Below are 13,311 nucleotides of genomic sequence, written 5' to 3' on the forward strand. Positions count from 1 at the left end.
CCGCTTAGAGCACTGAGCTTTTGCATTTGAATTAATGTAACAGCATCCTAACTGATCTTCTAAGCGTGGTATATGTGGCCTTTGATGGTGGAGCTGAGATTCCTCTTTCCAGGCTTACTCTTAGCAGTTCCCCATCTTTGATGCAGGGCATGCTGCCTCTGCTCTTCCCTCTGCCTGGGACACCCTCCCTGCCTAACCCCTACCCATCTCGCAGGTCGCTGCTCATGCATCTCTCTCTTCAGGAATGTCTACACTCTACCAAAACCAGTTTGTAGCTCCCTCCCAGGCTCTTGGCAGCACGAAGACAGGCACGGCTTCCAACCTGGTCACTACCCCAGACTGTTCAGTGAGCCATTCATTGTGTGTTTTCTCATTTAATCTGGAGAACCACTGCAGAACACAGGTGTGACCATGCCCACTTGACGGATGAGGAAACTGAGTTTCAAGACATGAAATAACTTGCCCACAGTCAGCCAGCTGAGACAGAGGCAGAGTCTATGGGATTGAGGCCTACGCTTTTTACTTCTACAAGAAGCTGCCCCAAGAATTCTCAATCCACTCTGTAATTAAACCAGTCAGAGGTCAAATAATTAGTTAATGAGGCTCTGAGGCAATAATGAAAGGGATCAAAAGATTCTCGCGAGCCTCAAATTCAAAATCAAGTGAACATGTGGCCTTTCAAAGGAAGGTGTGTGGGCCCCTTGGGAGCAGTTGCTTTTTGAGCCCCTAGATTAGCCATTTTCACCCCCCGAAGTATGTAAAAGACACTTTTCCCGCCACATTCTGAAGAACTTTTTTATAATGCTTAGAAAAGAATTCTGGGTACAGAGGCACATTTTTGCTTTTAGTTTAGACTCTAGCAGTTAGAAAGTTTTATGAGAGAATGAGGTCTGAAAAGCCATGCTCCAAAGGCCGAGATGCAGGGAGTGGCTGGAGAGGCCAGAGAGGAGGCTGAACCCGAGGGAGGATGACACCCCGAAGCGCTCTGGGCCATGTGGGGGATACAAGAATGCCAGGGCCCTACCTTCCAGAGACCCCCAGAGCTCCCAAGTTCAGAGGAGAGAAACAAAATTGGATGCAGAAGAAACAAGACCGTCCCGGGCCTGGTGGCAGTTAGAGACAGAGTGGAGGGAGCTTGAATTTGAACTATTTTAGCCAACAGCAAATCGCGTGAACCAAACGCTTTCTAATGTCTCACCCGGGTATTCCTGAGAGAACTTCAGAATGAAATGTCTTGAGTTAGTACCAAGAAGGACATGAGGACATCAGCTGATCTGGCCTCCTGCCCTTACAGAGAATAAAAGTCAACATTCTTTAGCCACAGGCTTTGGTTAGAAATAAATATGAACGGGAGCAGACAACTAAGACTCTCGAGTGTGAAGGGAGGAGTCACATCCGGTTTCTTTGGCTCTTTCCGGTCCTCCCTTCGCTTTGCCCCAGAGCCCTCACCTGCCTGACCTCTGGTTTCTGCTCCAGAGGCTGGGATTCAAGATCCTGAGAGAACGAATAAGATCATCGATTCAAAACTCAGAGAAGGCAGCAAGATTTACTAAACAAATGATATGATGAAGGATCGTTTTGCTTAAACTAGCCATCATAAGTCCTTTCCGAGACAAGGTAAGGTACAAAATAATTAAAATAAAAATTAATATTGAAGTTAAAAAGGGAGAGGTGGCGCTGGTGCTTATAAAAATTCCTTGGATGTAGAAATATAGAACTAAAATCCACCAAGTCATCAGTAGCACCCTTTTTTTTTTTTTGCTAAAGCAAAAATCACATCAGAAGGGGAAATATTCTGGAGCTCCTGGGTGGCTCAGTCAGTTAAGCGTCCCTACTCTTGATTGTGGCTCGTGTCATGATCTCAGGGTCGCGAGATGGAGCCCTGCATCTGGGTGTGGAGCTTGCTTAAGATTCTCTCTTTCCCTCTGCCCCTCCCCCACTCTCACTCTCTCTCAAAAAAAGGGGGGGGGCATTCTTTACAGAAGGCACAATGATGGTCTGCAGAAATCAGCTTGTGCTTTAGGAGTGAGCATCATAGAAGAATGTGTAGGCCATATCCCCCAAATGGAAAGTATTGCTCCTGTTTATAGAAGAAATACGTTTAAACTTGAATGTCAGAAAAGTACGTGAACCAATTAGTGGCTGAGTGAAGCAATTGAAATGCATCCAACTTCCTACCTGTAAAAGATAATAACGTTTCATAATAATGAATGATAATGGTCTGTGATGGTATGGTGAGCACTGAGAGGCTGAAACACCAGTGTAAAAGGGAAGTGTTTGTGTGTTCAAGCAAAAACACGCATGCACATGGACTCACACACACCAAACAGGATTTGTGCTGCTCAATGACTTCAACAGGAAGTCCTTCCTTGGAAAAAATAATAGGACTGAAGATCTATCTGTGTCCAAAGCAAATCAACGCTGACCCTGATAGGAGCTTGGGGGGAAAATGAACCATACCATGGAATACCTGGCTAAAGCTGCCTGCAGAAAAACACCAGCCTAACTTCTCTAGGGAAGAGGGAAGGAAAAGCTACCCTGTTCAGGTTTCATTAATACACTCCTAGACTATATTAAGAAAGTACAATTCTTATGTGAGCCAAAGTCAAAAGGACTTTGTAAATTTATACATAAGCATTTTACCAGTCTATTGTGTGTCCTTGAACTTGCCAAGGGCTTTCTGAGAAGACATCATTACTTCCCTTCAATTTTATTATGTTTTTTTTAAATTTATTTTTACTTTTTCTTTTAAGTTTTTATTTAAATTCCAGTTAGTTAACATACAGTGTAATATTAGTTTCAGGGGTACAGTATAGTGATTCAGCCCTTCCATACATCACCCGGTGCTCATCATAAGTGTACTCTTAATCCCCATCACCTGTTTCCCCCATCCCCTCGCCCACCTCCCCTCCGGTAACCATCAGTGTGTTCTCCATAGTTAAGAGTCTATTTTTTGGTTTGCCTCGCTCTCACTTCCCTCCAATTTTAATCTAGCCAGGTAGATAAAACAAAGGCATATGAAAATACAGGCTGTCTACAGCAATGGATGAGTGAAGAGAATTTGTGTGGTTTAGTTGCCTGGGGACGCAGGGAGTCAGACAGCAGAAGGGCACATGCTATGGGATTAGACAGAGAAGGACAGTCCCATTAAATAAATGGATCTAAAGAAATTACTTGGACTTGAAATGTCCCAGCTCTGACCAGGATGCCCAAATAAATCATCACAAGGATATTTGCTGAGTATTTCCAAGGCCTATGACACCATGAATCTTACTATCTGCAAAGTGCCTTACCCATGTTATCCTCTTAAATCCTGTCGCCACCACCAAAAGGCATGTCCTAACACCACCCCTGTTGTTCAGGTGAGGAAACTGAGACACAGAGAGGTGAATCACCTTGCCCTCAGTGACTGAACTAGGAAGTGGCCTGTGATGTTAACCACCACTCTCTTACTAGCTAGAGAGTAAATGCTCAGTAACTGTTGAGGCTTCCAGTCAAGCAGAAACGCCATCAGAAGTCTCAGCATTAGCCAATACTTCTGCTAACATGCTAACGTAACAACTGCTTTGAAACACAGATACTTGGTTTGGAAATCTCAGAGATATCAATACATTACATAACACAGCAATTATACAGAGGATTTTCAGTGGACTACTACCACTCAGGATATTCGCCAATTAAATGTTGAAGGGTCTTCTCTAAACATTCCATTCAGTCTGTAATGTTGATTATAATAAGCAGAGTTTTGGCAACATTTTTCTTTCCTAAACAGAATGTCTGATTCTGCCTAGTTGTGTCAACAGAGGCTAGGTTTAATGCATACAACTTGATTTCTGGATTTAGTCTTTGCCCCTTTTGAACCTGTAAGAGGTTCAGCTAACATCCATAGGAGTTGGAAGTCTTATGCAGTGACATTTTGAAACAACCCAAGAAATGCTTACTTTTCACTGGGGTTTCACTTAAAGTGATCCGGTGGTCCCTGCTGGAGACCATCTCCTTTACTGAAATCCAGCCTGATAGAATATCACCAAGATGCCAAGATTCCCAGTTCTTCTTAGGAATGTGTTATATTGTTTTCTTATAGCCACTCACACATTGTGTTTGGGCCCCATTATTATATCACACAAATTACTTGAATTTTTCTTTTTGGTATATTGGTATAAAAATATCCATTATGCAAAAACATGTTAAGTAAGGCGACCCAAAATATATAGCTAATAAACCAGAGGGAGTCCTTACCGCAGATAAATTCTCACACGGGTACACAAGGGAACACACACAAGGATGTCTCCGGCAGTGCTATGGTGTTTGGGAGCTGGAAGCACGTGGGTGAATACCGCTGGGGGTGTGGACGGGGCAAGTGTGTGGAAGCACAGACCAGAATACTCTGCAGCAGACAGGAACAACGGATTGGATGGAGTGAAACACGGATGGAGCAACATGGATAGAGTGAAAAATTATCAGAATGAGGCGCAATGCATATACATAAAAAAAGTACAGGCATAGAAAGCAAAACACATTTTTATAAGAAGGCATATGAACACAAGTATATATTGTACCTGCATCAAGTGTATTTGGATAGTTGCCCGTGGTGAGGGTAAGAAACTTGGAGGGAGAACGGAGTAAAATGGAATAAAGAAATAAAACTAAAGAGGGCCTTGCATGGACCAATGAAGACAGTGTACTATGAACTGGTGAATATGACAAACTCAGCTCTGAATCTGAGATCCAAAACCCAGAGAAGTACACTTAACCCAGAAAGGTTTTCATCTTGGGTGCTCAGCCCTGTGGCTCCTGAGTGAGGTGTTTGAGAGGAAGGTTAATGATTGCTGGGTGGGTTTCTTAAGCTCCTTGGATGTGCTTGGATGCTCTTTAGGCCAGAGGCTCTCAACCTTGGCTACACAGGAGAGACACCTTGGGAGATGTAAAAAAATCCCACTGCTGGGCCCCACCCCCAGAGCTTCTGTGATGGGCCTGTGGTGAGGCCCAGGCATCTGTATTTTTCCAGAGCTCCCCAGGTAATTCTAAAGTGTACCCAGGATTAAGAACCACTGCTTTAGGCTTTTGCCTTTTCCTTTCTAGTTGTGAATGTTGCATTCTTTGGCATTGGAAAAGAGACTACTGAAATCAGATAATTTTCCTTTTGCCAAACATTAATCTCATGGTTAACAGAGAGCACCAAAGATAGCATAATTCATGTATTTATTTGATTATATCCTTCTCCAACCTGAAGCCCAGACCGCAGATTCATGAGCAAAATAAGTGTTGCCATTGTCTAAAGCCATTACATTTTGGGATGGTTTGTTACACAGCATTAGAAAACCCAGCCCATCAACTCACCTAGAACTAGGATGGCCTTTCAGAGCTGTTCCAACTTGGGCCAAGATAGTGGAGGATTTATATCCCACACTGATCAGTGATTGGATGTGGCTGCCCAAGAACTGGTGTGACCTTGGACAAGGAGGGTCTTTCCAACCGAGGCAATCCTGGAAGTGGGGCACAAATGAAGGCTGGATGTGGACAGCACTCCCTGCGGCTGGGGCAGAAAGTACTTCCCTGAAGGGGGATCTGGGGAGCACCTTGCCGTGACTGCCAAAGCCAAGGAGATATCAAGCCAACTACACAGTCTAGAGCTTGGAAGGGCATGACACTGAGAAATATCAACCTTTGGCACAGGGTTTCATCCCGTGGTCTGAGAACAGAGAACAGTCTGCACTGAATCATCTGAATGCAGCCCCCTCCCCTGACCTGACAAATCAGCATTCAGGATGATGAGCAATCTCCTTCAGATCATCCTCATGCCCACTAACATTGAGTTCCTGGGAAAAAGGCTCCTTTCTGTGTTGTGCTCAAAGCCACGGGGGAGTAGATGAGGTAGTCCAGGGAGATTACATAGGATGAAATGAGAACCCTGGAACACCACCATTTGCCAAGGAAAAGGGGTAAGAGTGGGGAACACAGTAATTTCCAGGAGGGGCAGGAACTCGTAGCAAATACAGATGCAAGTCCAAGAAGGGTGAGAACACTGGAGTATTTATTGGATTTGGCAACAAGGAGGTTCTTGTTGGCTCTAGCCAGGGAGTCAGAGTGGCTGTTAATCATGTGGGGGAGCTGTGGTGAGATGTATCCTGAGCTGCTTCCTGGCTGAGGTTCCTGGGGCAGAGGAAGGGACTAGAACTAAGAAAGACCCCTGGAGGATTAAATGAGGGTTGTCTTGGGATGGGCCCTCTGCTCAGAGCAGAAAGAAAGGGGCTGACAACAAAGACAGCGCAGAGTAAGATAGGAAAGAGTAAGTGAGTTGAGTAGCTAAAAGTAAGACCATAACCCATCAGGGAGACAAAGGACCAGCTAAAGGAGCTAAAGCCAGGAAAATACTTATTATCAAATACTCTTCAGGGTTTACACAAACCAAGGCAATTCAGAGGAGGCTCTCATTTAAATAGTCACATTAGTAGTCAAGAGAGCAAATGTGTTTTAGAATCAACAGCATTTGGTTGGGTTCCCGGCACACAAAGTAGTACCTCCTTGGAAAGCTACTTAGCTTTTCTAAGAATTCATTTCCTTATCTGTAAAATGGAGAGAATTAGGCCTAACTGGCTACTTTGCTGCAAGGACTATGGCCTATCCATTCATTCAGTGAGCATTTAGTAAGCTTCGCCGTGTGCCAGACACCACGCTAGACATGAGCACTGAAACAGGGAACAGCACGGGCCGGCCCATCCCTTCCTGGAGCTTGTGCTCTCGTGAGAGAGATCAGCATTAAATGGACTATAACAAGATTGACATCACAGCAGTTGTGGTCAGAGCCACAAGGCAGAAGAAAGACAAAGGATGTTAGATGCTGAGTAGTGCCGGAGACATAGCAGGGGCCGAAGGAATGGTATTTACAACCACCCTCACCATTGGGAAGGTATTTAATGGCACCATGTTCAGAAAAATAGTGCAAAGAGATACTTTACGTTCAGCATCTGCAGCTTCCCTCTCTCTGCTGTTTTCCCCTCCTTCCCCTCCTGAGGGAACTGTGGTATTTCACATTTTTCTTATCAAAATTAGTACTTAAGGGGCGCCCAGGTGGCTCAGTCGGTTAAGCGGCTGCCTTCGGCTCAGGTCATGATCCCAGGGTCCCGGGATCCAGCCCCACATCGGGGTCCCTGCTCAGCAGGGAGTCTGCTTCTCCTTCTGACCCTCCCTCCCCCTTGTACTCTCTCTCTCTCTCCAATAAATGAATAAAATCTTTAAAAAATATTAGTACTTAGTTAGCACCATCAAACACTTCCAGGGAGAAGCGAGCAGACCGGGAGGAGAGAGGGTATTGTTCCTTGGCCTTCAAAATTAACACGTGAAGTTGGAGGCCTGTGTCATTTGAAATGTAAACTTACTCTTGAAATTTTTACACATGAAAACGAAGGTTTTTAAGGCGTTTTCTCTTCATGCACTCATTTATTAGAAACAGCACAAAGATGCTGTCTTGTGATGCTAATCTGTGCAGTATATTGGTGCCTCTTTTGGTTTTTTAAAATTTTTGAAGTAATGTTGACATAAAGCTGACTCATTTGGCAGGAAATTTGCCAGTGTGAGTCAGGAGTGAGTAGGAGAGACATTTTACAACTGATCAGCCAAAGAGTCACTGCTAATAGCCCCCACTGGGACAGCATGTTCATACCAGGCATGGGATTTGATACTCTGCACAACTCGGCGACATACTAACTCCATTTTACAGCTGAGGAAATCGAGACTCAGAAGTTTACAGAGCTTGCCCAAGGCCTCAGAACTGTGATTTGACCCAGGCCATATGTTTCCCAAAGCCCAGTCCACCACACCAAGCTGTGTTTGGAAGAGGAAGAAGCCGGAATGGGGCTGTGATGCTGGGTGGTCCCTGTGAGGAGGTCAGCTGAGGGGTTCCCGGCTTCCACCCCAACTGCCACTCACTCGACACACCCTCGCCTGCTTCAGCAGCCTCCAGTCCCTCACACATGCATGACATGGAGTCAAGGACAGCGTGACCAGGCTCTGAGGAAGACAGCAGGGTGGCTAAGGTGAGCCTGGGCCTGGGAAAATGCTGACTGGGCTGGGCCCAGAAAGGAACTTGGGCAGGTTAGAACAGCTGCAGCAGCTTTGCCAGAAGTATGTTGTGCAGGTGAGAGAGAGAGAGAGAGAGAGAGAGTGTGTGTGTGTGTGTGTGTGTGTGTAGGAATGTGTGTGTGTGTGTGAGAAAGTGCGTGTGAACGGAGGAGTGTTCTGGGAGCTGGTGTGTGTTCTGCACATGGATACGTTGGAGAGCCAGTGTGCATAAGACTGGTTCCTGTGTGTGTTCCTGCCTGTAAGTGTCTGAGGGCACGTGTGTGTGACTGTGAGTTGTGTGTGGCGAGTCTGTGTGTGTGTGTGAGACATTGTGTTTGTGTGTGAGAGAGAGACTGTGTGTATGAAGAGTACAACTGAAAAGGCTCAGAAATAAAGGTGCTATTTGTGGGTTACTCTGAGGCATACGCCCTCCTGATTGACTAGGACACCACTTTAATTTTCTTCAAGGGGGAATCTGAAGGAACAGAATCCCAGCGTTACCTGAGCCACTAATCCCCAGGAGTGAAATTCCTACACACCAGCAGGTATTATTTAGAGCCTTTCTCAATTAGCAATCATAACACCTGAAGCTTTGAACAGTTGTTGTATGTTTATCTTTCTCTTCAAGTTCACTCTGTTGGCTCTCATAGCCAGCCAAGTTCAAACAACCTTCTGTCTGGCAGCCACGAACACAGCGCCCCCAGCCCCCACCCCAAAGCAGTTATAACCAGACGGAGGTTGGAGCCGATTTCCATGATCTCTGTGTGTGTTCTTCTGCCTTTTTATTTAATTGAGCTTTAAGATGTGCCTACTTCCATCAAGGATTTGAGGTAGCTTACAATATTAAAAACACGCACCCGACAAAAATGTTTCAGAAACACAAAAAACCCAGATCTAACCTCAAGCCACAAGAGAAGAAAGCTGTTCCAGTGTGTGTGTTCTGGCGCTTAATTTTCACGGACGGTGAAGGAGACACATCAGAAGTGCAATACCGGGTAATGGTTAAGATTGAGTCGTCAGGAGTTACCCTGTCTGGATTTTAATTATTGTGCTGTTTGCTTAAATTCTCCAAGCCCTGCTTTCCCCATCACTAGAAATGAGGACAATGATAGTACCTACCTCATCGGATTGACAACCAAGTAAGATAATGTATATAAAGCGCTTCACGCGGTGCCTGGCACACAGTAAGCAATCGATTCAGTTGTGTTGTCCTTTTTACTGCCATTGTAGAATTTTAATTACACCCACATTGCCTCTCTTTTGGGTTGTGTGCACAGATCTAGGTGGGACTTCTACCTCTTTGGCCCCCTATGAAGACAGGTAACGAGGATGTATTACTCGAGCGTTGTCATCCAATAGCCCCAACGCGGACACTGTGGCGGCAAGGTTTGGCCTGTGGGCTCTGCGAACACCAGGTGTGCAGCTGAGCTGAGCTGAGTTGGGGTGATGCCATGCGCTCAACTGCAGGTCAGGTCTACTGAGACTATTCCAGGGCCATAGTCCTAGAAGACCCACGGGCCTCTTTCTTGGCCAACTTGAGTTCTGTTGCTCTCCAGAACAACTGGTGTCAGAACACTGGTAGCCTCTTTGGTAGACACAGCCTATGGCCCAAACGCCTCCATGTGGGTTCTGTACGCCCCCCAAGATAACTAGACACACAGCCATCATGTCCATTATTTTCTAATTATCATCAGTGGCCAGTGAGAGATGATCTATCACTCCTCAAATGTAATTAAATACTCAGGAGAATCCCACTGAGCCCTCCCACCTCCCAGCTACCCCTTGGCTTTGCCTCGGTTCCCCACGTTCCTGAGGCCAGGGTCATCCGGACAGGCAGGCGTGTGGGAGTTACCCCAAGAGCTATCAAACTAATCCTGCCCAGAATTTGTTTTCCACGCGGATGTCTCCCATTCTCTCCCTCTGGCCAGCAAGATGGGTTCAAGGGCTGCAGTGATTCATTTTTTATCTCTGTGTCCCCATCCCTATCTCTCACCCTCTGGTCTACTCAGTGCCTCGCACTTGGTAGGTACTCCATTAATGCGTTGAATCAGAGTGTGAGTATGAAAGCAAGTAAGCAAAGGCGTGAACTACTTCACAGAGAAAATGTTAAAGCAGAAGTAAACCCTAGAGGCCGTGAGGATGAGCACCCCCAGATAACAGGCAGGGACATGGAGACTGTGGCTCCCAGAGGACGGGCTGAGCCTCGGCAGCAGGACTGGAGTCCAGGTACCCACTGTCGCTGTGCTGCTTCTTGTTTCCCTTCCCAATCTTCATCTTCCGTTCTTCTCAGAGAGAGACTCCAGGAGTTTGCGGGGGGGGGGGGGGGGGGGGGAGTCTGTCAGCCCTGCCTCTCCCCGAAGTCACTAGTTCATTAACTAAGGTACAACTTAGCCTAACCTCACAACAAAACCGAATCAATAAATATTGATTGAATGCCTACTATATCGACAGCCAGGTGAGAATGAGGGAAGGCAGGAAGCACAGAAGAGAGAAGCTGTGTGCAGCTTATCTGCCTCATTAGTGGTCAGTCTGACACCCCAGGTCACATTCACGAGACAGTCCTGAGAAGGCAGCAGGCATGCTTGCGGGCTTGCGGCTAGGAAAGATAAGGTGGGGAGGTCTCCACTGGCTCTGGAGAAAGCCCCTTTCTCCCTCAGGCAAGACGGAGGGGAGGATGTTGTGTAAATAATGAGTCCAAAACTACACCCTGTTCATGTACCAGAATTCCAAGAATGATTAAACCTGACTATAGCTCCAGGATAAAGAGAAATTTAACATTGCAACTGCCCGTGCACTTTCTCTCTGTCTCTGTCCCTCTCTGTCACACACGCACGCACACGCACAATGTGGACATCTGCTACCTCCTAACTGGTCTGTAAGGAAGGCAGTTTAGTCTGATAGAAAGGTAACACTGGGTGCACTCAGAAGACGTTGGCTGCTGTCCCTGCTCAGGCATTCATTCACGTGGTCCTGGCTTCCTAAGTGCTCCAGAGCCCTACTTGTCCATTTTTTAAAAGCATAATACCAGTATCATTTAACTGCTTTACAAGGATGCTGTGATTACACAGCTTCATAGATATAAACAATCTTTAGAAGCTGAACTACTGTATGCCCCACACAGTTGAAGTATTCTTGGAAAGGTGACTGTAGACTTCAACTGATTGATAGGATAAGTGTCCTTATAAGAGGAAGCACCAGAGAGCTCGCTGTCTCCTGCCCCCCCCACCCCCCCACCCCCGTCCTTACCATGTGAGAACACAGTGAGAAGGCAGCAGTCTGTCTTTGGCTCACACCAAAGCTAAATGGGCTGGCATCTTGATCTTGGACTTCCTAGCTTCTAGAACTGTGAGAAAATAAGTTTCTATTGTTTAAGTTACCATCTATGGTGTTTTCTTACAACAGCCACAAAACAAACCTCAGTAAATTAAAAAGGATAGAAATAATACAAAGTATGTTTTCTGATCATGATGTAATGAAATTAGAAATCAACAGCGGGAAAAAAATTGGGAAACTCACAAATATGTGGAAATTAAACAGTACGCTCTGATATAACCAATGGATCAAGGAAGAAATCAAAATACTGAGGGAAATCAGAAAATACTTTGAGGTGGGGCCCCTGGCTGGCTCAGTCAGAGGAGCCTATGGCTCTTGATCTTGGGGTCATGAGTTCAAGCCCCACCTTGGGTGTAGAGATTACTTAAATAGGTAAAACTTTAAAAAAAAGAAGAAGATAGTTTGAGGTGAATGAAATGAACACATATCAAAATGTATAGAATTCAGGGCGCCTGGGTGGCTCAGTTGGTTAAGCGACTGCCTTCAGCTCAGGTCATGATCCTGGAGTCCCGGGATCGAGTCCCGCATCGGGCTCCCTGCTCGCCAGGGAGTCTGCTTCTCCCTCTGACCCTAACCCCTCTCATGTGCTCTCTCTCATTCTCTCTCTCAAATAAATACATAAAATCTTAAAAAAAAAAATGTATAGAATTCAGCTAAAGCAGTGCTTAAAAGGAAAGTCATAGCTGTGACTGCTTATATTAAGAAAGGAGAAGGATCTCAAACCAATAACCTGATCTTCCACCCTGAGATACTGGAAAAAGAAGAACCCACTAAACCTAAAAATGAGCAGAAGGAAGGAAATAATAAAGATTAAAGTGGAAATTTAGGAAGAGCTGACAGGAGGGCAGAAGTGGAGTAGAAGCAGCAACACACCTTCCACGGGCTCACCTGTTGGGGCGGACCTTGACCAGCGGCTAGACATGGCCTACAAGCAGTTGACGCAGCTATACGGTGCCCAGCAGCGGCGAGGCTCAACCTGGGTTTGCAGAGGAAGCGGCACTCACTGCTGAAGCGCCTGCCCAAAGCCAAGAAGGAGGCTCCTCACATGGGGAAACCGGAGGTGGTTAAGACGTGCTTGCGGAACATGAGCCATCCTGCCAGAGATGGTGGGCAGCACAGTGGGTGTCTCTAATGGCAATATCTTCAACTAGGTGGAAATCAAGCCCGAGATGATTGGCCACTACCTGGACAAGTTCTCCATCACCTGAAACAGGGCAGGCCTGGCATCAAGACCACCCACTCCTCCTGCTTCCTCCCTCTCAAGGAGCCTGTTCCACCAATAAAGCCACAGCCTTCTTTAAATTAAATTAAGTGGAACTTCAATAAAATAGAGCCTAGAAAAACCATAGGAAAAAAATCAACGAAACCAAAAGCTGGTTCTTTGAAAAGAACAACAAAAGAGACAAATCTTTAGCTAGATTGACTAAAACTCACCTATAAACAGGGATTTAAACAGACTTTTTACTATGGCTAGGGCCCTCAGACCCCTGCTCATCCTTTACAATGGCCCAAGAGGCTGAACTTTTAAGAGCTGGTGGTCCGGCCAAGTCGGAGGCAAGACTGGAAATCAAATGTCCTGATCCCCACCTGGGGCTTCTGACACTCTACCCCCTTATCTAATTTCTCACACCAGATCAAATGCTTGTATGTCAACTCATATTTGAAAGGCAATAGGAAAACCAATGAAGAGAACTTTGCCATGATGTAAGTTGAGAAATATCCTTGAGTAAGTCAAATCACTGCCTCCTGCTTGGTCTTCTGCAGCAGTCAACAAATGTCCTAATGTGATTCATTTGAAGAAGGGATTACTCTTCTAAGCATTGGACCTATTTTCTCTGGTTGCTTCAGAATGACCCAAGGCCATATTAGATGTGGTAAGAGAGAATTTAAATCATGCTTGAATAAATAACTGTTCTC

The 13,311-nt window shown here is 45.7% G+C and overlaps 1 pseudogene; it reads left to right on the top strand.

Annotated features, from left to right (window-relative positions):
* The window catches only part of LOC110578892, a 54,587-nt pseudogene extending 41,887 nt beyond the window's left edge, over positions 1–12,700 (top strand).
* Positions 12,701–13,311: the final 611 nt, after the last annotated feature.

Source organism: Neomonachus schauinslandi, chromosome 4 (assembly GCF_002201575.2).
Source record: "Neomonachus schauinslandi chromosome 4, ASM220157v2, whole genome shotgun sequence".
NCBI lineage: Eukaryota > Metazoa > Chordata > Mammalia > Carnivora > Phocidae > Neomonachus > Neomonachus schauinslandi.